This window comes from Balaenoptera borealis (assembly GCF_965194805.1).
Source record: "Balaenoptera borealis genome assembly, chromosome: 2".
Taxonomy (NCBI): Eukaryota; Metazoa; Chordata; class Mammalia; order Artiodactyla; family Balaenopteridae; genus Balaenoptera; species Balaenoptera borealis.
The window spans coordinates 169617942-169640308 of NC_138867.1; the positions used below are offsets into that span (position 1 = coordinate 169617942).

The 22367-nt window shown below is 52.7% G+C and overlaps 1 long non-coding RNA gene across 1 annotated transcript; it reads right to left on the reverse strand.

Annotated features, from left to right (window-relative positions):
- Nucleotides 1-4736: 4736 nt before the first annotated feature.
- Nucleotides 4737-18347, reverse strand: LOC309623023. Its single transcript, XR_014241233.1, has 6 exons — nucleotides 18286-18347; nucleotides 13181-13380; nucleotides 12578-12717; nucleotides 11835-12112; nucleotides 11401-11484; nucleotides 4737-10698 (listed from the first exon to the last, which is right to left on the reverse strand). It is a non-coding gene; the product is annotated as an uncharacterized lncRNA (long non-coding RNA).
- Nucleotides 18348-22367: the final 4020 nt, after the last annotated feature.

Sequence of the window (22367 nt, forward strand, 5' to 3'; positions counted from 1 at the left end):
GGGGCCCCGGCAGCCACAAACATTATTCCAGATGTGGCCAGGAAGGTATTTTTCAGAAGAGATGAACACTGAAATTGGTCCACTTTGAGTAAAGGAGATTGTCAATGCCGCGGCGTGGGTGGGCCTCGTCCATCAGTTGAAGGACTGGAGAGAAAAATGAGGTTCCGTAGAAAGAGGGAACTGTTCCTCCAATGGCCTTGGGACATCAGCTCTTGCCTGTGTCTCCAGCCCAGAGTCCTGCCCTGACTTGCCTGCCTCACGGTCACATGAGTCAACTCCTTAAAACAAAACTATATATGTAAAAATACTGAATATATACAAGCCTATTAATTTGTATATGTGTGTATACATATTATATATATGTATACACATATGTTTATATGTGCGTGCGTTTGTACTATATGTGTAAGTACTATATACAGTATACATACAAGCCTATATATTTGTGTGTATATATTGTATACATGATTGTCTGTGTATATATATAGAATACATATTATAAATGTGAACATGCTGTATATATACACACACCCATATATTAATCTATGGGTGTGTGTATATATACAGTATATGTACACTGTATGTATGTATGTATACAGTGTATATTTATATATAGGTGTGTATATATGTTGTATACCTGTATGTGTATATGTTTCTGGGTATTATATGTATATCTGTATATACTATTATATACACACTTGCGTATGTATTTATATGTGTATGTACATGCGCATATTTACATATAGGTGTGTATGTGTGTGTATACATTGTATATATGTATGTGTCTATATCTTATATATATGATATATGTATGTATATATACCATGAATTTATATATCCAGTACATACATATTTTTATGCTATGTGCTTTTATATGTAGGTGTATATGTGTGTCTATATGTATACACGTGTATGTATTGCATATATTATATGTGTATGTATGTATACTGTCTATATACACACCTAAATATCTTTGTATGTGTGTATATATGTATGATATATATGTACCTAGGTGTGTATATTGCATGTGTTATACGTATATGTACATACTGTATATATACAAACTATGCATTTTATATGTGTGTATGTATAGTGTATATGTCTGTGTGTATTGTATCTATTATGTGTATATGTGTGTATACATACTGTATATATACAAACTATGCATTTTATATGTGTGTATATATGTCTGTGTGTATTGTATATACTATATGTGTATATGTGTGTATGCATACGGCATATATACACAGCTGTATATTTTTGTATGCGTGTACATATGTACGTGTGTGTGTAGATACACACACACACCCTATGGATTCTGTTTGTCTGGAGAACCCTCACTGATACGGACACTTATGACAATTGAGTAGCTGCTCTTTGCCAGCCAGGGAGCCAAAGGCTTGTCCTTTCGGTGTCTGCCTTAAGTGTCACAAGTCCCGGGAGGGAAGGTGATGCGGCTCCTACCAGTTGAGGTGCCTCAGGGTCAGAGAAGTGCACAGGGCGGGGGGCTGGAGCCTGGTGGAGCCCAGGTGGAGTTCTAGCAGCAGTACAGCCTAGCAGTCCCACTTCCCCGGGTGCTTCTCACAAAGACGCCGAGGGAGCGACGGGATCTGAAGGAGGGGATGAGGAAGCTTCCGTGGGTCCGCAAGCCCAGACCAAGGCTGACTCGTCAAGGGTGTTAGAGGTCAGGACTGTGGTTACCCTGGGGGTGGGCTTACACAGAGCCATTCACATTCTGAAAAAGTATCCGTTCTGCTCTTGTTTGTATGTTTACCCCCCTCCCCCAAATCTTTTAAAAACAGATTCTCTTGATTGCTGGGAACACACACGGGGAAGTTGTGTGTGAGGGGGTGTGATCCAGGGGACAGGGAGGAGAAGCCCCTCACTCGTATGGCAGGAGTGGCTCAGCTTTGTGAGCTGAGGATGGCCCACGAGGTGCCAGAGAGAAGGGTCCCCGCTCCGTCCCTGCTCTGTGCACCCCATTCCCAGCCTGAGAAGCCCAGAGCCACCACCCCCCAACACACACACACCAGGGAGGAGAGCCAGTCACCCTGGCTCCCAGGCTCCGGCTCCAAGGCTTCTGGCACTAGGAGCTATTTTCAGCTTTCATGCCCTAGGACACAGCCAGAGCTGTAGTCTCCGGAAACTCTCTATCTCTCGCCCGCCCTCCCTCCCTCCCTCCTCTGCTTCTTCCCCTCCCGCTCCATCTGTCCTCCCCTCCACCCTGCATTTCTACACAGGATGGCTCACAGACAGCTGCTCCCCGTGCCCACCTGCCACCATTCGACGGATGTCAAAGCAAGCCCTGGGGACTTCCCTGGAGGTCCAGTGATTAAGACTCCGAGCTTCCACTGCTGGGGGCGAGAGTTCGATCCCTGGTCAGGGAAATAAGATCCCACATGCCGCACGGCACGGCCAAAAAAAAAAAAAAAATGAATAAAAAATAAAGTTATAGTGATGAGACAGCCCTAGTGGTGCAAGGATGGGACGTATAGCTCTATGGTATAGAATAAAGGTCCAGAAACAGATATATGAGAACTTGCTATGACAGAAAGTGGGGACATTAAGGAGTTTTCAATAAATGGCATTAGGACAATTGCATATCCATGTGGGAAAAACTAAATTAGAAAAAAAAAAGCAAGCCCTGGTCAGGTGTGACCTTGGGCCCAGGGCCATTGGCACACGTTGTCATGTGGGACGTTCTTCCTTCGACTCCTCCCTCCCTCCTGTGTCACTGTCACTTCCTCCAGAACCTTCCTGGACTCCCCTACACAAGCCCGGGGTGTGCCCTCACCCGCCCTGGATCACCAGAATTCCAATCCCGGCCCACCCTTCCCCGCCAGGTAAAGAACTGTGCATGGTCAATAAGACCGTAGAGGTCATTGGCCATTGCTACTGCAGCTGGAATTGTTACTGTGTTTAGATAGGGTGACCAACACCCGCCCCCAGTTTGCCCAGGACCGCTCAGGTTTGAGCGCTGGAACTGTGGGGAAACCCTCAGTCGCGGGGAACCCCAGAAGGCTGGTCAGCCTATTTAGGACGGATCTTTCACTTGATCTCCCAACCCCCGAGAGCTAGAAAGGGCATCTCCCCCCTCCTTCCATTGTAACCTTCATTCATTCATCCACTCATCCCTTTATTCAGCTCCTTTATTCAGCAAGTATTTAGGAAGCATCTACTACACAGCAGACACTCTTCTAGGTGCTGGGGACATAACCGCCTCCCTGTCCTCAAAGAGCTCACGTTCTAGCGAGGGCAGCAAACAATAAACTGAGAAGGTGTGATTTATTACATGGGGATGAGAGAGGGGTCTCGGAGACCACTGCAGGGCAGGGGAGGTGGGAGAGGAAAGGGGCAGTTCTAAATGCAGGCGCTGACAGGATTGGGGCAGACCTTGCCCTGGGCCAGGCTGGTTGCTTCAACACAACTGTCCTCGCCCAGGGCCATCCTGCCCCCGCCTCACCCAGTTCTTCCGTGATGTGTGGGGAAAATCTGTGGTTGTCACAACTGGGGGGGAGGGGCCCCTGGAATCAAATGGGTGCGGCCAGGGATGCTGCTGAACCCCACACAGTGCCCAGGAGGGGCCCTCAGCAGAGGGTGACCCGCCCCGAATAACCCCAGTGCCACGGGGGAGGCCCTGCACTAATATGAGTCAGACCCGCTGGTGCCCCCAGCTTCCTGCACAGGCAGGGGCTCTAACCGGGTCACCTCTGTATCCCGAGGTGACCTAGAGTGGGGCAGCCAGGAGGGCTGAAATGAGTATCGGGGGTGAAATGACAAATCTCTGTGCCCACTCTCCCCGCCGCACCCCAGGGGCGATGGCCTCTATCTCCTCCCTGTGCAGGTAGCTTTTCCCTGAGCCATTTCTTCTTGTCAAGGTCCCTGTCGCAGGTTGGGTTCCCCGAAGATGACGTTGAGAGCAAGGATTGGAGTGCAGGTGGTTGATGTGAGACGTGCAGGAACAGATACAGCTGCCATAGGGTCCCGCAATTCCACTCCTGGGCATAGATCCGGAGAAAACTCGAATTCAAAACTATACATACACCCCTGGAATTTCCCTTGTGGTCCAGTGGTTAAGACTCCGTGCTTCCGGTGCCGGGGGCATGGGTTCCATCTCTGGTCAGGGAACTAAGATCTCACATGCCGTGTGACAATAAAAGAAGAAAGAAAGAAAAAAGAAAGAGAGAAACAGAGAAACAGAGAGAGACAAAGAAAGAAAGAGAGAAAGAGAGAGAGAGAAAGAAAGAAAGGAAGAAAGAAAGAAAAGATACATGCACCCCAATGTTCATTGCAGCACTATTTACAATAGCCAAGACATGGAAGTTGCCTAAATGTCCACTGATGGATGAATGGATAAAGAAGATGTGGTACATATATACAGTGGAATATTATTCAGCCATAAAAAGAATGAAATAATGCTATTTGCAGCAACGTGGATGGACCTAGAGATTATCATACTAAGTGAAGTAAGTCAGACGAGAAAGACAAATATCATATGATCTCACTTATATGTGAAATCTAAAATACGACACAAATGAACTCGTCTATGAAACAAAAACAGACTCACAGACATAGAGAACAGACTTGTGGTTGCCAAGGGGGAGAAACAGTGAGGGAGGGTTGGATTGGGAGTTTGGGGTTAGCAGATGCAAACTATTAAATATAGGATGGATAAACTACAACGTCCTACTGTCTAGCACAGGGAACTATATTCAATATCCTGTGATAAGCCATAATGGAAAAGAAAAAAGTTTTATTTATAGGTTCCATCCCGAACTGAGCTGGCCCATCCCCTCCCATGGTTCTAAGTGCAGCCCGAGGCTGCAGACTTCCCACCGTGGTCTTCAGCTCCAGAGCAAGCCACCTGCAAACCACCCACATCTTCCCAGGGGCTGGCAACTCTCCTTTGCTACTGATTCCAAGACACATCCAGATAGCAAAAATGTGACCATGAAAAGAAACTCAGGCATGTTCAAATCAGGGAAATAACATTCTTATCTCTGTTCAGTACTCGCTTAATTTTAGAATAGCTTAGAGTTACAAAAAAGTTGCAAAGATCTGTACAGAGTGTACAGAGTGCCGTGGGCCCTGACCCAGTTCCCCTATTTCCAACACGTTAGTACGTTAGTACGACATGTTTATCCAACTAAGGAACCAAGATGGATACATTGTTATTAACTAACGTCCACACTTGATTAGAATTTCCCTAGTTTTCCCCTAACATCCTTTTTCTGTCCCAGTCTCCTCTGGGCTGTGACATTTCTCAGACGTCCCTGGGTTTTGATACCTTGAAAGTTTTGAGGAGGACTGGTCAGGTATTTTGTCCCTCAATTTGTTTGTCTGTTCGTTTTCTGATGTTTTCTTATGGTTGGTCTGGAGTTATGGGGTTTGGGGTGGAAGATCCAGACAGAGATAAAAATGCCATTCTCCTCAGGTCACATCAAGGATACACACCATCAACGGGACTTATGACAAACGATTTTACCCTTGATCACATGGCCAGTATCGTCTTTTTTTTTTTTTGCTGCGTTGGGTCTTCGTTGCGTGCGGACTTCTGTAGTTGTGGCACGGGGGCTCAGTAGTTCTGGCTCCCAGGATCTAGAGCGCAGGCTCAGTAGTTGTGGCCCACGGGCTTAGTTGATCTGCGGCACCTGGGATCTTCCCGGACCAGGGCTTGAACCTGTGTCCCCTGCATTGGCAGGCGGATTCTTTTGTTTTCTTTTGTTCTTTTGCAACCAAAACTTTAATCCCAAGGATTCTCACAAAACATATTACAAATGACAGCATGAAAAAAAAAATTGCACAGTAACTCAAAGTTCAGCTCTACAATATACTCTTAATCTGGCAGGACATTGGTATCCTGATAATCTCAAATTTCCAAAAAATATTACAAAGAGCTATGTATTCATGTACAGCAATCACAGAGGGGACTTATGACCTAACTCAAAGGTAAACCAACTTCCTTGAAACTTCTTAGATTCTAAACTCCCTGGACAACCTCTTGTCCAGTGTGAAGACTAGTGGAATTTCTAAACCTCTAATATAGGGTAAGGGTGCGGCTTTCATTTTTACCTGCTGGCTTGTGTTCACAGCACCTTTTAAAGACTGCTTGCTTAACTACATCTGCATACCATATCCCAGCTACAGAAAGTCTTTTCAATGTTTCCATAATAGTAAACATCACACTTTAGGTGGGCAGGAGTTAGAGTTGACCCATTTCAAACCAGAGAGATTGACACCTTTATGTGTCACTGGGTCAAGAGACAAACAAATGTGAACAGCTAAAACATTTAAAAAGTGCACCAAGCGTCGCAAGTCTCAAACAAAACTTGAATTTTCTGTACATACTCTTGCCAAATGAAGTTATTGCCTGTACACCACTCCTCTTGCAAAGTGGTCTTCTATTTCCTTTCATTTGGCCTAGATCGGCTAGGAGACGTAGAGAAAGATCGGGACGGCTTGTGATTTCTCTCCTGGGACAGGGATCTCTCTCTTCTCCTATATCTAGAAAGGGACCTGCTCTGGCTGACGGAGAAGGCTCTCCATCTTGGAGATGTGTGGGAGGTGGAGGACTCCTCCTCCGATAATCATCTCGAGGGCGACGACCCCAAGAAGGAGGCGGTCACGATTTCGACTTCTCTTTTCCCCATTCGACAGGTCCACTCTTACTCGGCAGCCACATAGTGTTCTCCCATCTAGTTCTCGGACAGCATCGGCTGCATCTCAGGGATCTTCACGTTCAACAAGAGCGAAGCCGGGAGGGTTTTTAGCAACCCACACACTTCCATAAGAGTGTCCATAATAGCCTAAAGCTCGTTCCGATTCAGCCTTGTTACCACTCTTTCCAAGATTCCCTACATAAACTTGACAGTCCAACGGACAGGAATCACGATGCAAGACCCTCGTGGCTCCTGGGTTTCACGGGCCACAGGGTGGTCCCGGGCCTCTAGAATCTGGCAGCTGAATCTGCTCGTGTAAGTTGTCCTGTGGGGATGCTTTTCCCCCTATGTGTCCAGCCCGGGGCCCTGCTGTCTTGGCCCGTCCTCCCGGGTGAGAAGGTGAACCCCAGCTCCCTGGAGCAGACACTCAGAGCCCTGGTGATCGGACTCATGGCTGACGGGGCTGGAGCGGCGGCTGGACATGTGTGGCCAGCCTGGTGGTGTTTGGCCCCGTCTGCAGTTCCCGTTCCAGCTGAGAAAGAGCCTCCCTGTGCTATTTTCTCCTGCTTGTGTAAGGATCCCCGGTGTCATTTGACAGAAATGTAGATGGTGTGTTCTTTCTCTCTTTTCTCCCTGCTTCCTCTCCTCCCTCTCTGCCTCCCTCTCTCCCTGTCCCTCTTTCCCTGTTCTGCTCTCCCTCTACCTCTTTCCCTCTCCCTCTCTCTCTCCATCTGACTCTCCCTCTCCCCCCCTCCCTCTCCCTCCCTCTCCCTATCTCTCTTTCCTCTCCCTCTCTCCCTCTTCCCTCTCGCTCTCCCTCTCCCTCCTCCCTCTGCCTCTCCCTCTTCCCTCTCCCTCTCTCCCTCTGCCTCTTTCCTCTCCCCGTTTCCTCTCCCTGTTTCCTCTCTGTTTCCTCTCCCTCTTCCCTTTCCTCTCTCCCTCTCCCTCTCTCCCTCCCTCTCTCCCTGTGCCTGTTTCCCTGTCCTTGTTTCCTTGTTCCGCTGTGCCTCTACCTCTTTCCCTCTCCGTCCCTCCCTCTCCCTCTCCCTCTCCCTCCACCTCCTTCCCTCTCTGGAGAGGGAAGGAGGTGGAGGGAGAGGGAGAGAGAGCAGGAGAGGGAGGGGGAGAGGGAGAGAAAGGGGGGAGAGGGAGAGAGGGATAGAGGGAGGGAGGGAAAGACATCTCTCCCTTCCTCCCTCTATCTCTCTCTCCCTCCCTCTCTCCCTCTCCCTCCCTCTCTCCCGCTCCCTCCCCCCTCCCTCTCCCTCTAACTTTCCCTCTCCCTCCGTCTCTCCATCTCCCTCACTCCCTCCCAGAGAGGGAGAGATGAGATGGAGGGAGAGGCAGAGACAAGGGAGAGGGAGAGAGGGAGAGGGAGAGGGAGGGGGAAGAGAGGGAGAGAGATGTCTCTTCCTCCCTCCCTCTCCCTCTCTCCTCCTTCTCTCTCTCTCTCCCTCACCCTCTCTCCCTCTCCCTCCCTCCATCACTTTCCCTCCTTCTCACTCTCCCTCCCTCTCCCTCCCTCTCCCTCCCTCTCCCTCTCCCTCTCTCCCTCCCAGAGAGGGAGAGACAGAGGGAGAGGGAGAGGGGGGAGAGAGGGACACGGAGAGGGAGGGAGGGAGACAGAGAGGGAAGCAGGCACCCTCTCTCCTTCTCCCACTCCCTACATCCTTCTCCGACTCCCCCTCTCCTTCGCTCCCTCCCTCTCCTCTCCCTCCGTCTCTCCCTCTCCTTCCCTCCCTCTAGGAGAGGAAGAGGAAGGGAGGGAGAGGGAGAGAGGGAGGTGGAGGGAGAGGGAGAGGGAGAGAAGTCTCGACCTCCTTCCCTCTCCCTCCCTCGCCCTTTCCCTTCCTCTCTCCCTCTCCCTCCCTCCCTCTCCCTCTCTGTCTCTCCCTCTCCCTCCATCTCTCCCTCTCCCTCACTCCCTCCCAGAGAGGGAGAGATGGAGGAAGAGGCAGAGACGAGGGAGAGGGAGAGAAGGAGGAGGGACAGATGGAGGGAGAGGGAGAGGGAGGAAGAGGGAGAGAAGAAGGAGAGAGGGAAAGGGAGGGAGGAAGAGACCTCTCTCCCTCTCTCCCCCCTCCCTCTCCCTCTCCCTCTCCCTCTCTCCCTCTCCCTTGTCTCTGCCTCTTCCTCCGTTTCTCCATCTCTGGGAGGGAGTGAGGGAGATGGAGAGACGGAGGGAGAGGGAGAGGGAGGAGAGGGCGGAGAGGGAGGGAGGGAGAGGGAGAAAGGGAGGGAGAGAGGGATAGACGGAGGGAGCGAAAGATGTCTCTCCCTCTCTCCCTCTATCCCTCTCCCTTCCTCAATCTCCTCCCTTTCCCTCACCCTCCGTCTCTCCATCTCCCTCACTCCCTCCCAGAGAGGGAGAGACGGAGGGAGAGGCAGAGACAAAGGAGAGGGAGAGAGGGAGAGGAAGAAGGAGGGGGGAGAGAGGGAGAGAGAGAGATGTCTCTTCCTCCCTCCCTCTCCCTCTCTCCTCCTTCTCTCCCTCTCTCCCTCATCCTCTCTCCCTCTCCCTCCCTCCATCACTTTCCCTCCTTCTCATTCTCCCTCCCTCTCCCTCTCCCTCTCTCCCTCCCAGAGAGGGAGAGACAGAGGGAGAGGGGGACAGGGAAAGAGAGACAGGGATGGAGGGAGGGAGAGAGGGAGGCAGAGAGGGACAGGGGTGGAGGGAGGGAGAGAGGGAGGCAGAGAGGGACAGGGAGAGAGGGAGAGGGAGAGAGGGACAGGGAAAGAGAGACAGGGATGGAGGGAGGGAGAGAGGGACAGGGCAAGAGGGACAGGGAGAGAGGGAGGGAGAGAGGGACAGGGAGAGATGGAGGGAGAGGGAGAGTGAGAGGCAGGGAGGTAGAGGGAGGGAGGGAGAGAGACAGGGAGACAGAGAGGGAGACAGGGAGAAGGGCTGATGGGGGCTCCCTCCCCCTCCCATCCTCTCCCCACTGCTTTCTCTTTTTTCTGCTTCAACAAACACCAGGCGCCCTTTAGATCAGCCCTGAAGTCAACGTTGATGCTTGGACGGCCTGACCTCCCTGCTGCCTTCCAGCCCAGGACCACAGCTGGGAGATGAAGTCTGCGGGGCCCTGGGCGGCGGCGGCGGGCTGCACAGACAACTCCTCTGACGCCCAATCTCTCCTCCTTTACGAGGCAGCCGCCAGCTCCCCTCCCTGACTCCCCAACATTTGGGGCTTTTTTAATATGTGTCGATAATGCCATGAGCTACTATTTAACTTTTCCACGAGGACCCATCTCCCGAAATGCAGTGGTTTTCAGCCTTGGCTGCACTAGAGAACCCCCAGGGAAGGGAGAGACCTCTGTACCTCCCTCTGTCTCCCTCTCTCTCCGTATCTCCTTCTGGCTCTCTCCCTCTCCCTCTCCCGCTCCCTCTCCCTCTGGGGTGATGCCCGATGAGCTCAGATTCGCAGATGTTCCCCCCATCCCCTCTCTGTGCCTTGCGTGGGGCCTGGGCCTTCTCACTGTGGGCCGGGTACAGCCTTGACATTCAGACATCGGTTCCTGCAAGGACACTTGCGTTTGGTCCATACCGCGTGTGGCTGCAGTCTGGGCTTCTCCCTTTCAGCATCTTCAGTAGATGGGGGCTGTGCATGAGCCCTTCATCTTCCCCGCAGACACCACTGGTGCTTGCTCGGCCTCGCGGGTGATGCGGGGGGCACGGGGGACAGTCCTGTGTCCCGACCTTCTTGGGCTGCAGACAGGCCACGTTGGTCCTGTGGTGACTGGGGGCTCCCAGGAGAACCCCACCGCAGACCTGGAGAGGTGGCCCCAGAGAAGGTGGCGTACGCCTGGGGCCGGGCCTCACCAGCCAGCCCCGGGCCACCTGCAGCAACAGGCCTCTCGCCGTCCAGGGTCTGGGTGTTCGGGCGCCGTGGGCATGAGCTGCTGTCTGCACGGCAGCCGAGTTTGTATTGTTGAGCCCGGGGAGGCCCCTGGGTGGCTCCTGGAGAGGCTGGTCGCATTTCTTCCTGCCCTTGGCCTTAGAGCTCATCACGGTTCACGCCGTTTCTGGTTCCAAAAGGACCTGTGTTCATAAAGACCACGTGTTAGGACAGCACCACAGTGTCTAGAAATCCGGGCCAGGAGGAGGAGGGAGGGGGATTGGCTGTGCCCGCCAGTGGCCTGAGAGCCCTGGCCGCCCGCAGAGACCTGGCCCGGGGCTCGTGGGGAGGGCGTAGCCCACGGTCCCCAGCGCTGGCTGTCTCTGGGTTCCAGGAGAACTGCGCGATCCTCGGGGAGCTGGTGAGGCTGCAGGCTAAGAAGTCCCGCCTGCTGGGGTTCAGCACGCGTGCCGACTCCGTGCTGGAGATGAACATGGCCAAGACCAGCCAGCTGGTGAACACTTTCCTAGGTAACCCCGCCTCCCTGAGTCCCAGTGGGGACGGGAGTCAGGCGGACCTTGACTGGACGTGGTGCTGCCTGAGACCCCACTGTGTCAGCCCTTGGGGGTCGCCTTCCCCAACCCTTCATTCTGCCTCGAGGGGCGTGGGGTGGGGGGCGGCTGGGGGGCTGCCACAGGGACATAGCCGAGCCTCTCCCCTCCGCCCGCAGATGAGCTGGCCCAGAAGCTGAAGCCCCTCGGGGAGCAGGAGCGGCCATGATCCTGGAGCTAAAGAAGGCCGAGTGCCAGAGGCGGGGCCTGCACTTTGATGGGCCCATCAACGTCTAGGACCTGCGCTACTACATGAACCAGGGGGAGGAGACGCGCTACCACGTGGACCAGTACCTGCTCAATGAGTCCTTCCCCATGCAGGGGGTCACGCGCGGGCGGCTGGGCATCTCCCAGGAGCTGCTGGGGCTGACCTTCGACCTGGAGAAGGGCGCCAACATGTGTCACGAAGATGTGAGGCTCTACACGGTCCGGGACGTGGCCTCGGGCAAGGTCATCCATCGGCAAGTTCTACCTGGACCTCTACCCTCGGTGCATGCGTGGGGGAACCTGTCGACCATGGGCCGGGGCTCCTCTGTGGAAGCGGGGCCTCACCCACGTCCCTCCCCAGGGAAGGGAGGTCCGGGCACATGGCCTGCTTTGGCCTGCATCCGGGCTGCCTGCAGCAGGATGGGAGGTGCCGGATTGCCATCGCGGCCATGGTGGCCAACTTCACCAAGCCTATGCCCAACCCGCCCTCCCTGTTGCAGCATGATGAGCTGGAGACCTACTTCCATGAGTTCTGGCAAGCGATGCACCAGCTCCGCTCCCAGGAGGGTGCGGGCGCGGGGCTGCAGGCAGGGGGCGGGGAGGGCCCAGGCTCTCCCGTGGTCCTCAGGCAGGCCCTCGCCACGGGATTCTTCCACTGATGTCACCCCGCACGTGGCGACGCCCTCGGTGTCAGTTTCCTTCATCAAACCCCACTCACTGGGCGCTTACACAACAGAAGTGGATGTCCTCGAGACTCTGGAGGCTGGAAGCCCCAGATCAAGGAGTCAGGACTGATTACCTGCATGTTAAATACATGTATTCAAGAGTTGCCTTCAAAAAAGACAAACGACAAGAAAGGCACGTTGCCTGCGAGTCTGGGGACAGCCGGTGATGAGAACCAGAGGGTAGGCTCTGGGGCCGGGAGCGCCGCGCCCTGTGAGGCCCTGGGGCTGCTGCCAGTCTCGGTGGAGGCTCAGCAAGTCCCAGTGACTTTCCCACGGCGGGGGTCCCCAGCTGAGCGTCTGGGCCCGGGACCCAGTGTTCGTTCACTCTTCCTGCAGTCAGCGCTTCGTCCTGAGAGCGATGCTCTCACAGGCTGCACCGGAGCGCGTGGGGACAGTTTACTGAGCTGTGCAACCATCACTACTGCCCTGTTTTGGAACATTTCCCTCACCCCAGAAATGTCCCTCACGCCCTTAGTTATCATTCCCTCCCCTCCCCTGCTCCTGACAACCAGGAACCCACTCTGACTCTGTGGATCTACCTGTTCTGGATGTTTCCCCTCAGTGGGGTCACACCCTGTGTGTCCTTCTGTGTCTGACTTCTCTCCCTGAGCATCGTGTTCTCAGGGTGCATCCTCGTGGCAGCGAGTGTCAGGGCTTCACACCTTTGCGTGGCTGAGGGCTGGAAAAAAGACAAACAACAAGAAAGGCACGTTGCCTGCCAGTCTGGTGACAGGCGGTGATGAGAACCAGAGGGAAGGCTGTGGGGCCGGGAGCGCCGCGCCCTTTGAAGCCCTGGCGCTGCTGCCAGTCTCGGTGGGGCATGGGCAGCGCCATCCCCCAGGAGCTGCTGGACAAGCTCATCCAGTCCCGGCTGGCCAACCCCGCTGCGGCCGGGCCGAGGGAAAGGAAAGGGGCTCCCGGACCGCCCGGCTGAAAGCACGGCCTGGACACAGTGCCAGCCCCCCGTCTCCTTCCTCCCGCCCTCCAGGCCTCTTCAACCTGTGCCAGATCGTCCTGGCCAAGGTGGACCAGGCCCTGCACACGCAGACGCCCTCGGACCCGGCCCAGGAGAATGCCCGCCTCTGCCAGGAGATCCTCGGGGGCCCAGCTACGCCAGGTAGCCAAGCGCGCGCCGGGCCCACCTTAGCGGTCGGTTGGCAGCTACTGCCCAGGTCAAGAGGATCCTCTGGTGGTGTGTGAAGGGGGACCGACTGACGGGCTTTGGCCGAGGCCCGCTGACCCCTGGCCTCTTCCTGCCTGGGTTCCTGGGCTGGTCCCTCCAGCTGTGGCCCGCGGAGTCCGAGGGTGGGGTGGGCGTATCAGCACATGCTTTCTGGAGAGCCTGGAAGAGGCAGGAGAGGGCTTCATAGCCCGGACGAAACTCGTCGACGAGGTTTGCCTGTGCGTGTCGGTGCGGACACGCGGTTCACTCCCTCGTGAGCGCTTTCACCCGCGCTCTCCCCGTGCTGGAGGGCGAGCCCTGACTCATCCCTCGGAGCCTCGGGCAGCTGTCCTTGTAAGAGGCTCAGGGGTGAACCCTCGTGAGCTTCAGCAGAAAGTCGGCAAAGATTGATTTGTGTCCCTCCACTGAGTTGCCCGCAAGGTCCCCGTTTTCTACAAGTGTTGGGCCAATACTCCCTCTAGTGGCGGGGGACTCAGACAGGGCTGCTTTGAGGCCCCCGCTCTGGGGAAGGGGCACGGAGCGGCCAGGGGGCCGGGCAGGAACCTCTCCGCGTGTGTCCCAGGGACCCACCTGCCTGCAACCTTCGGCCGCCTGGCAGGAAGCTACGACGCCCAGTCCTATGGCTACCTGTGCAGCAAGGTGTACTCCGCGGACACGTTCCACACACGCTTCAAGCAGGAGGGCGTCCTGAGTGGCAAGGTGAGAGGCTGGCCTGCCGCACAGACCACCACGGAGGTCCTTGGCCTGGGCCTAGATGCTCATGCCGCCCGCCTGGGCCTGCCAGGCTCTGAGGGCCCTGCCCTGGACCCCCTGCTCCCCTGCCCTTTGTTGAGTCAGAGCAGAGGTGGCCACACCCACACCCTCAGTGAAGGGGGTGCTCCACCCTCCTGCAGCCCCACCCCCTCTCTGCAGGTTGCCATGGACTACAGAAGCTGCATTCTGAGGCCAGGGGGCTCCGAGGATGCCAAGGGCATGGTGACGCTCTTCCTGGGTTGCGACCCCACGCAGGACGCCTTCCTCCTGAGCAAAGGGCTGCAGGTTGAGGGCTGCAAGCCACCGGCCTGCTGACGGCACGGGGTTTTGCCCACCCAGGCGGGCCGGGTGCCTTAGCGCCCCGTTGGGGCGGGGGAGGGGCCGCGTGTCCTCCCAGCCCCTGAGTCCCCAGCGGCCGGCCTAGGCCAAAAGTCTCCACCTGGAACTGTCTGGAGAGCCTGGCGTCAAGGCTCCCCCTTGTTGCACTAATGCAATGTCTTCCTGGGGAGCTTTCCTGGTAACAAAACGGTTCTTTGAAAACGCAGCCATTAATAAAAAGACTCCACTCCTGGTCTCTGCCTGCCGTCCCTTCCACCACAGGAGTGGCATGGGGGCCGTCACACTGGGGGGAGTTCTGACCTTGGTCGGGGATCAGCCCTGGGGCCGTGGTGACGCGTCTGGGTCACTGGGAGACGGCTGAGCTGTGGGGTGAGTTCAGACGGGGATGGTGCCCCGCACCCCGACCGGGCAGGCTCTCCAGTGAGGGGGTGTCAGTTTCCTGCCGGCCTCCTGCCCATCAGTGTTTGGCATCTCGGGGGCTGTGACTGGGTGCAGCCGGTTCTGGCGGTGGGCACAGCTGCGGGAAGCCCGGCTGTGGCTGTTCCTGTCCCCGAGTCCTGTCCTCCTGCTCACGGCCGGCCGGCTGGCTCCCTCCGCTCATCGGCAGCTGCTGAAGTCTGGACCACAGCAAGGGGCCGCCTTCCTGGGTCCTAGCGATTCTTCCCAAAGGCCTTAGGGATGCAGTTTGGTGGCACTAGGAATTCAGAGAGGGTGCTGCCCCACTGGAGCGCTAGGGTGGGTCTGGACCGTCCCGTGTGTCCTTCCCTGGCCTTTGAGCTCCTCGGGAGCCCTGCCTCTGGCCCTTCGCCCCCACAAAGGACGCCAGGCAGCGGAGCGAGGGCGCGGGCGGCGCCCCGACCTTCTCCCCGTGGTCCAGGCGGGCAGGCCGTGCCACGCTCTGTCCTTCCCTCAGCCTGCCCGCCCGTTCTCACCCACCCTGGGCCAGTCGGCTGTGGACCAGGCTGTGGTGTCTGCCCTTCTGCAGACCCGGCTCAGCTCCCTGCACCCACTTCTGTGCCTTCTGTGTTCTGGGCTGGTCGCAGGCCCAGAGCTGGTGGGCAGGCACCCCGTGGCCGGGAGGGCTGTCCGTGTGAATTCCCTGGGGCTCGAAAAGGAGCACAGCCGGCCTTCCATCTGGCACTTCTCGATGGACATGGAAGGGGCGTGTCGAGGCCTGGGGGCTGCTCGTCTCCCCGTGCACCGAGCCCCCGGATGGTCCCCGTGCAAAATCCAGGTGTGGCGTTGGCACCCCAGCCGTGTGCCAGGCAGTCCGTGGCGGGCACCACAGGCCTCGTGCTGGTGGGCCACAGGGTTCCCGAGCGGCAGGTCAGGACTGAGAGGGTGAGGCCTTTCCCCGGGTCCAGGGCCCAGGCTGACGCCGGCTGGAGGCCCCTCCGCTCACCGCCCGCACCCCCAGCCCCTGCCCTCACGTGAGCCCCCAGGGCTGAGCTCAGGTGCTGCATGCCCAGGCTCTCCGGCAGCCCAGCCCGTCCCCCCTCCTCCCAGGTCACTGAAGGCCTGGGAGGCAGGTGGCCCCACGGAGACCGCTGTTCCCCGAGCCCTGGGCAGGGGGCAGGGAGGACGGGCACACGGCCTGCAGGGGTGTGGGCGCCGGGGCAGCGGGAGCAGCTCCACACAGTAAGTAAGAGCAGCTCACCAAAACCAGTGCGTTTCTCCAGCCACCCCGGGACCTGAGCTCAGGTCCTGGGGCAGGAAGGGGCAGCACTGCAGCTGTTAGCTGTCACTGGGGGTCGACTGTGGCCCAGTGCCACCTCTTAGATCCTCCCCCATCCCCTTCCGGGGTTGCGACCGGACCCCTGCCAACCGGGTTCTCACTCCTCCCCATCCCCTACGCCTGCTCCATGAAGGTGGAAGGAACACATTTTTTAAAAGGTTAGAGCTCGGGTTTCCCTGGTGGCGCAGTGGTTAAGAATCCGCCTGCCAATGCAGGGGACAAGGGTTCAAGCCCTGGTCTGGGAAGTTCCCACACCCCACGGAGCAATGAAGCCCGTGCGCCACAGCTACTGAGCCTGCGCTCTAGAGCCCAAAAGCCACAACTACTGAGTCCTCGTGCCCCAACTACTGAAGCCCGCGCGCCTAGAGCCCGTGCTCTGCAACAAGAGAAGCCACTGCACTGAGAAGCCCACGCACCGCAACGAAGAGTAGCCCCCACTTACCGCAACTGGAGAAAGCACGCACGCAGCAAGGAAGACCCAACGCAGCCAAAAATAAATAAATAAAATCAATAAATAAATTTTTAAAAATCATATTAAATACCTATTAATGAGATTTTTAAAAATAGTCAGTTAGTTAGTTAGTCAGTTAGTTAATTGTGCCGGGTCTTAGTTTCCACGGGCCAGCTCCTTAGTTGTGGTAATGAGATATTTTATATTCTTTTTTGTCCCTGAACAAAGGCCTCAGAATCCAGTATCTATCTGATAATGCTCACAGCATAGCTCAGCACGGAATAGCCACATTGTTTTTCTTTGGCTGCTATGTACCAAACAGCCTTTTGTACTGTTTTACCAAATGCATGTATTTAATACCTGTTTTAAAAAACATAGTGAGATCTCAAAACTTTAAATTGACTAAAGTAAGATTCTCTCCGTAGTACTACCTATTTGACCAACACCACCTGATAACACCGGTGTGGTGCACTGAGCCTTACTCTAGCATATTGGGATAAACCGTGTTTCGACAAGTGTTCATCCTCCAAGTCCCCAAGGCCTCTCACACACTGCCAGTGAAACTGCTTCCTGCTTGGGAAAGAGTGCCCCAGTTCGTTTCTTTAGAAGCTTGAAGGCTATGTAAGCCCTCCAAAAGGTTAAAGGGCAAAGAACAACTCTAAAACTGGCACATTTGTTTAAAAAAAAAGACTTGTCAATATTACAAGAGCCAGCTTGCTTTCACTTGTGACACGTTTTCTTAGGAGGCAAGGGATGTGGCCATGTGACTTCGACAAGCTGTTTCGCTCTGTCTCAGTGTCCCACCTGTGAGTGGGTAGTCTGACTAAACTTAATTACAGACATCTGAATAAGGATCATGAACAGTGGCACCTAATTTCCAAAATAAAAATAGGAGAATGAGTATGTCTTTTACAACAGGACGTCAAGTCCACCTCAAAGATATCGGTAGCCTTGAGTCCATTGCTTCTCACTGAGTGCAGTTGTGCCTCCCAGGGGACATCTGGGAAAGTCTAAAGGTGATTTTGTTTGTCACAACTGGGAGGAGAGAGAGGGAATGTTACGGGCACCTAGTGAGTAGAGGTCGGGACCTTGCTAAACACTCTACGATGCACAGGACTCACACACCACAGCAAAGGTTTATCTGGCCCCAAAAGTCAATGCCTTGGTTGAGAAACCCTGCCTTAGAGCAAACCACGGATACTCATCTTTAGCAGGTAACAGGGCATTTACTACCCACCTGTAAATCTACAGACTTCCTGACTTACACAGCTAATCCTGTGGCAACAATGAAATAGATAGCATGTGACCATCTGGTATTATCTAGGTTTGCCCCTCAAGTCACATGGGACAGTGCTAGAGACTGACATTTTCTATATTGGAGGTCTCTGGCAAGCCACCAGTTTTCTAACCTAAAAAGTCTAAGCAGCATTATTACAATACACATAATAACACGACAATTCTGCTTTTATAGAGAAATTAGATGTGGGAAAGGAGCTTATGTGACATCAGAAGCAAATGCTTTGAACACATCACATCTGCTGGTTCGACTGTCAAATCTTGACAGCTGTAGACGTAGGAAGGTAGACAGGAGAGAACAGACCAAAGTTATGGGCCTGCTGAGTCCTCGGGTCTAACCATAATACACTTCGTACTGCCCTGTGTCCAGGGATGTGTTGTAACACCCTCTCAGTCACTTACGGTCCATAGCAGACCAAGTATAAATTCACAATTACCAGCAAGTGTACCAAAAAAAGGCAGAGTTAAGAAACTTAAATGCGAGCCCTACCTGGTTTTTTCTTCTTCATCGACAGAATCATCTGATTTTGCTTTTTTCAGGGTCTTCCTCAGGTTTCCGTTTGGCAGGGCTGTCACACACAGTAAAGCCAACTGTTAGCTCACCAGGCCCTAGACCTCCAGTGGGCACGAAACAACTCATATTCCTCCCTACCAAGAGTACCCTCTCTTTGGAAAGATTCAGGGCATGGTCCCCTCTTCCCTCTGAGAAGCCCTTTTTGCCAGGACATTAAAAGAAGCTTCGAGCTTAATGTTTCATTGGATGACAGGTTTAGAATACCACCATTTTGCAAACCTTAAGAAATAATGGATCTAGACTTTGATCAATGGCTGCTCGAATCACCGAAGAGACATTACATGCCTCTGATCGACAGCCCCATGCCGTCAATGAAGTCTCACAAAATAAAGCTGGAATCTGATCAAGACTCTAGACCTAACTACCAGTTTACAGAAAACTGGAGGCAAGGGAACACATTAACCACCAAAACGATGCAGTCAGCCAGACCTAGAAGCTATTAGAAAAAAGACCTATTTTCTTTAAATAAATGGCAAGAAAATAAGGAATCTATCACTTGAAAGGCTTAAGGAGCAAATCAACCAAACTCTGTTACACAAGGGGAAGAATGAACACTGCTATATATTTGTTAGTAAGGAACTGTTACACTTTATAAGGCATGTTTTGTCTTCTTCAAAAGACTGTTTGCTAGATGTTAGCAATTATAGCAAAATATGAATAAAAAACTTGTCAGAGAAAGAGACCTTGTCATCTAGAAATATAGTATGTGTGGATAAGATGACATGTCCGATTTGTTTCAAAGTAATCCAGCTGGGAGGATATGGGTGTGTATGGAGTTGTAATCCATTTGGAATAATTTTCACGTGGAGCATATGGGGGTATAGATGAAACAACAGCCAGGAGCTGTTAACTGTTGATACTGGGTGATAGGTACACAGGGGTTCATTTTACTATCCTTGGTATTTTGTGTATGTACATTTGAAGTTTCCTATGTTAAGAGTAAAAATGGATGAGATCTTCAGAAATGCTGTTCATGAATGTCTAATAACAGAATATCAAAAGGAAAACCTAAGCAATGTGGAAGTCAGAATTACTAAGTTACATCCTACTAATTTATATGTGTTTTACCAAAAACAGTTGGCCCCTAAAATGGGGGCTGTCCATTCACTATATACTGACCCCCTTGTGAAATGAGATGTGATGGTGGTCTGCCTGGTAGTTTGCCTTCTAATCCTGGGGCTAGATGAGACTTCAGCTGCTTAAAGAAAAAGAAACAAAAAAGCCACTATGAATAAAAAGTTCACAGCCAAGGTACAGTTCTTCAGCATCACCAAGCTGGTGCAGAGACCAGGTTCTGAGGATTAAGTAACCTTCTCTTCTTATTCTAAGCAACCACCATCTTGATAAACTCATCAAATTAGCACCTGCCAGTTTGCTGGGCCATTTTAACACAAGCTCTTGTATGAGGGGCCCAACTCTGAGACGCACAAGGAAACAGAGCCTCCGTTTATTTCATCAGAAGATGAAGTGGCCAAGCACCTGACCTGAGCTCAAGTCCCATGCTCTTTTTAAAAAAATTCCAGAAGAGTTACTCTGACTACAAGTGGGGAAGGAGTCTAAGAATAAATGTTTAGCTTAAACAGGCATGTAACTTAGAAGTCATAATTATCAGCAGCTCCTGTTATCTTATACCTCATAAATTCAACCGCATTTGGGGATCTAATGCTCTATAACTTGGTTGAAGACAAAAATTTAAAGTATATATCTAAGCTAGTTAGAAGTATACACAAGAGGGAATTTCATGGCGGTCCAGTGGTTAAGACTCGGCACTCTCATTGCCGAGGGTCGGGGTTCGATCCCTGGTCGGAGAACTAAGATCGCACAAGCCGAGCAACACAGCCACACACCCCCAAAAAAAAGATACACAAAAAACAAGTACTGTCAGTGGAGGGGCTGTGTGTGGGGGGAACAGACAGACCCTATGGCGCCAAGTCTGTCCTCCCCTTAGGTGGTACCAGATTCCAACGAGGTCAAACGAATCAAGCGCTCTTACAGTGTTTCTCCATCAGACTTGCTTCTCCTGGGCATGCAAAGTTTGGAAACAGGTTTGGGGGACTTCTTTTTCTCTGCTATTTCCACTCTGCGCTCCTCACCACTTGTCTGGCTCCCGTTTTCTAGACAGTCATTCACTTCCCGACTGAAAGCATGAGCTCCGTTCTCCAAGGACAAATCTTTATTTAAAAGGGATCTGATTTTAGCCAGGTAGCCCTGCTACAGCAGGAAAGGATAATTTAAGTAGCAGTGAATGTCAACAAGGGGCCATGAGAGAATAAGGAAACACATGCGCTTCCTTTATAACTATAAAGTAACAGGGAGAGGTGGGATTATTCTGCCTCCCTGGTCACAGACAAGTTACATGGGAGGAAACGTTTTCTAGCCGCCGGGATGCTGACGACTTACCTCTGATAATTCTTCTTTATGTAATTTGGTTTCCAAGTCACATAACTGATTCTTTATTTCTGTCTGCAGAAATTCATGCAAGAGGTTCCATTGCTCCTTCATGCATTCCTAAGGGAAGGATATAGGTTTACAAGTCTCCACATTCCCAAGGTAGGAACCAATGGACTAATACACAAATAGTTACACTGCCTGGTCACATAACAATGACTGAATGGCAGGCAATGCTGAGTCGGCCAAAAAGAAAACTAAATATTCACAAGACGTGTTCGTGATGTTTCCGTTAAGATCATATCACACCATCTCCAGAGTGGTGAAAAATGGAAAGATTAGAGGTGAAACAGACACATAATAGAGTACTAGAACAAAACTGATTTTGAAAAACAGTGTGACCAGGACAAGTTATAATCCAGACTTGATGGTACGGAACCCAGACTGGGAAACTCGATGAGTTACCAAAAGCTAACCCATAATAGCCTATTAGTCCAGCACGTTAGACAGAAACATCCACGTTATCCTCAACTTTAGGGAAAAGAGAGCCAATTCCACTTAAATTTGTTTTTATGAACTACATAGTATCTGTCAAATGGTCACATTTGATCGTATATTTTGTTAAGGTGGAGATTACCTTACCTTTTCTGTTAACTCTGTCTTTCCAAATCTTTGAGCCTGGGGGAAGAAAAGGGAAGAAACAGACACTTGTTCAGCAACACTGTCTACCTGTAAGAATACCGCAGTTTAAAGAACTTTGGAAATAAGTTCAACATGAATGTTAGAAAAAAGTACAATGGTTTTTCCCTCCCCCAGTGTCTAGAATGACCTACTGTAATGCCTGCACGTTAAGAAGTTATTTTCTATATGAATGAGGTCCCCCTTTTGGGGGGTGGTTTTCTGATGGTGGTAAGAGATGATATAGGAGCTCTAGAACAACATTCTTTCTTTCTTTTTTTTTTTAACGTTATTTTAAAGACACTGGGAAAGGGGAAGCAGGTCACACAGTTGGGTTCCTTCCCAAGCTAATTGACCCATAGGTGGTCTTCCTCCAGTTGGACCTGACAAGATTTCATAGAAGGGCATACAGAGGTTAGAAAGAGTGGACCAGGGTGACAGGATGCTGTGGGGAACAGCCAGCTAACATTCCCAAAGGCCAGGATGGGGTGGTGGCAGCATTCTGAGGAGGAATATAGGAAAATGGAGGAGTCAAGGCATCTGGGGCAGCAGGCGGTGCCCACACACAAGAGAGATGAAGCTAGAAAAGTTGGCTGGCGCCTCACCCAAGAGCTCATCCTTGCAAATGTTTGTACCCAGTCATTCAGAAGTGCAGAACTGTCATGAGTTTAGCTGAAAAATCATGGCCTGATTTGGTTCTTGAAGATGAGTATCTTGCCTCTTTGGGGAGGAAGGCAGCGAAAAGAAGAAAGGAACAAAACTAGAAGACACAGAGGAAATGGGGAGGCTGCTGTTCCTAGCCTGGGTGCTGACTGTGGGCAGTTGGGTGCGAACAGGTGTAACCAGCTGGGCGAGCGTCCCTCAGCAGAGGGGTAGCACCCTGGGCAGGCACTGGGCCTCCACCATCTATGGATCCTCCCCTCCAGCACCCA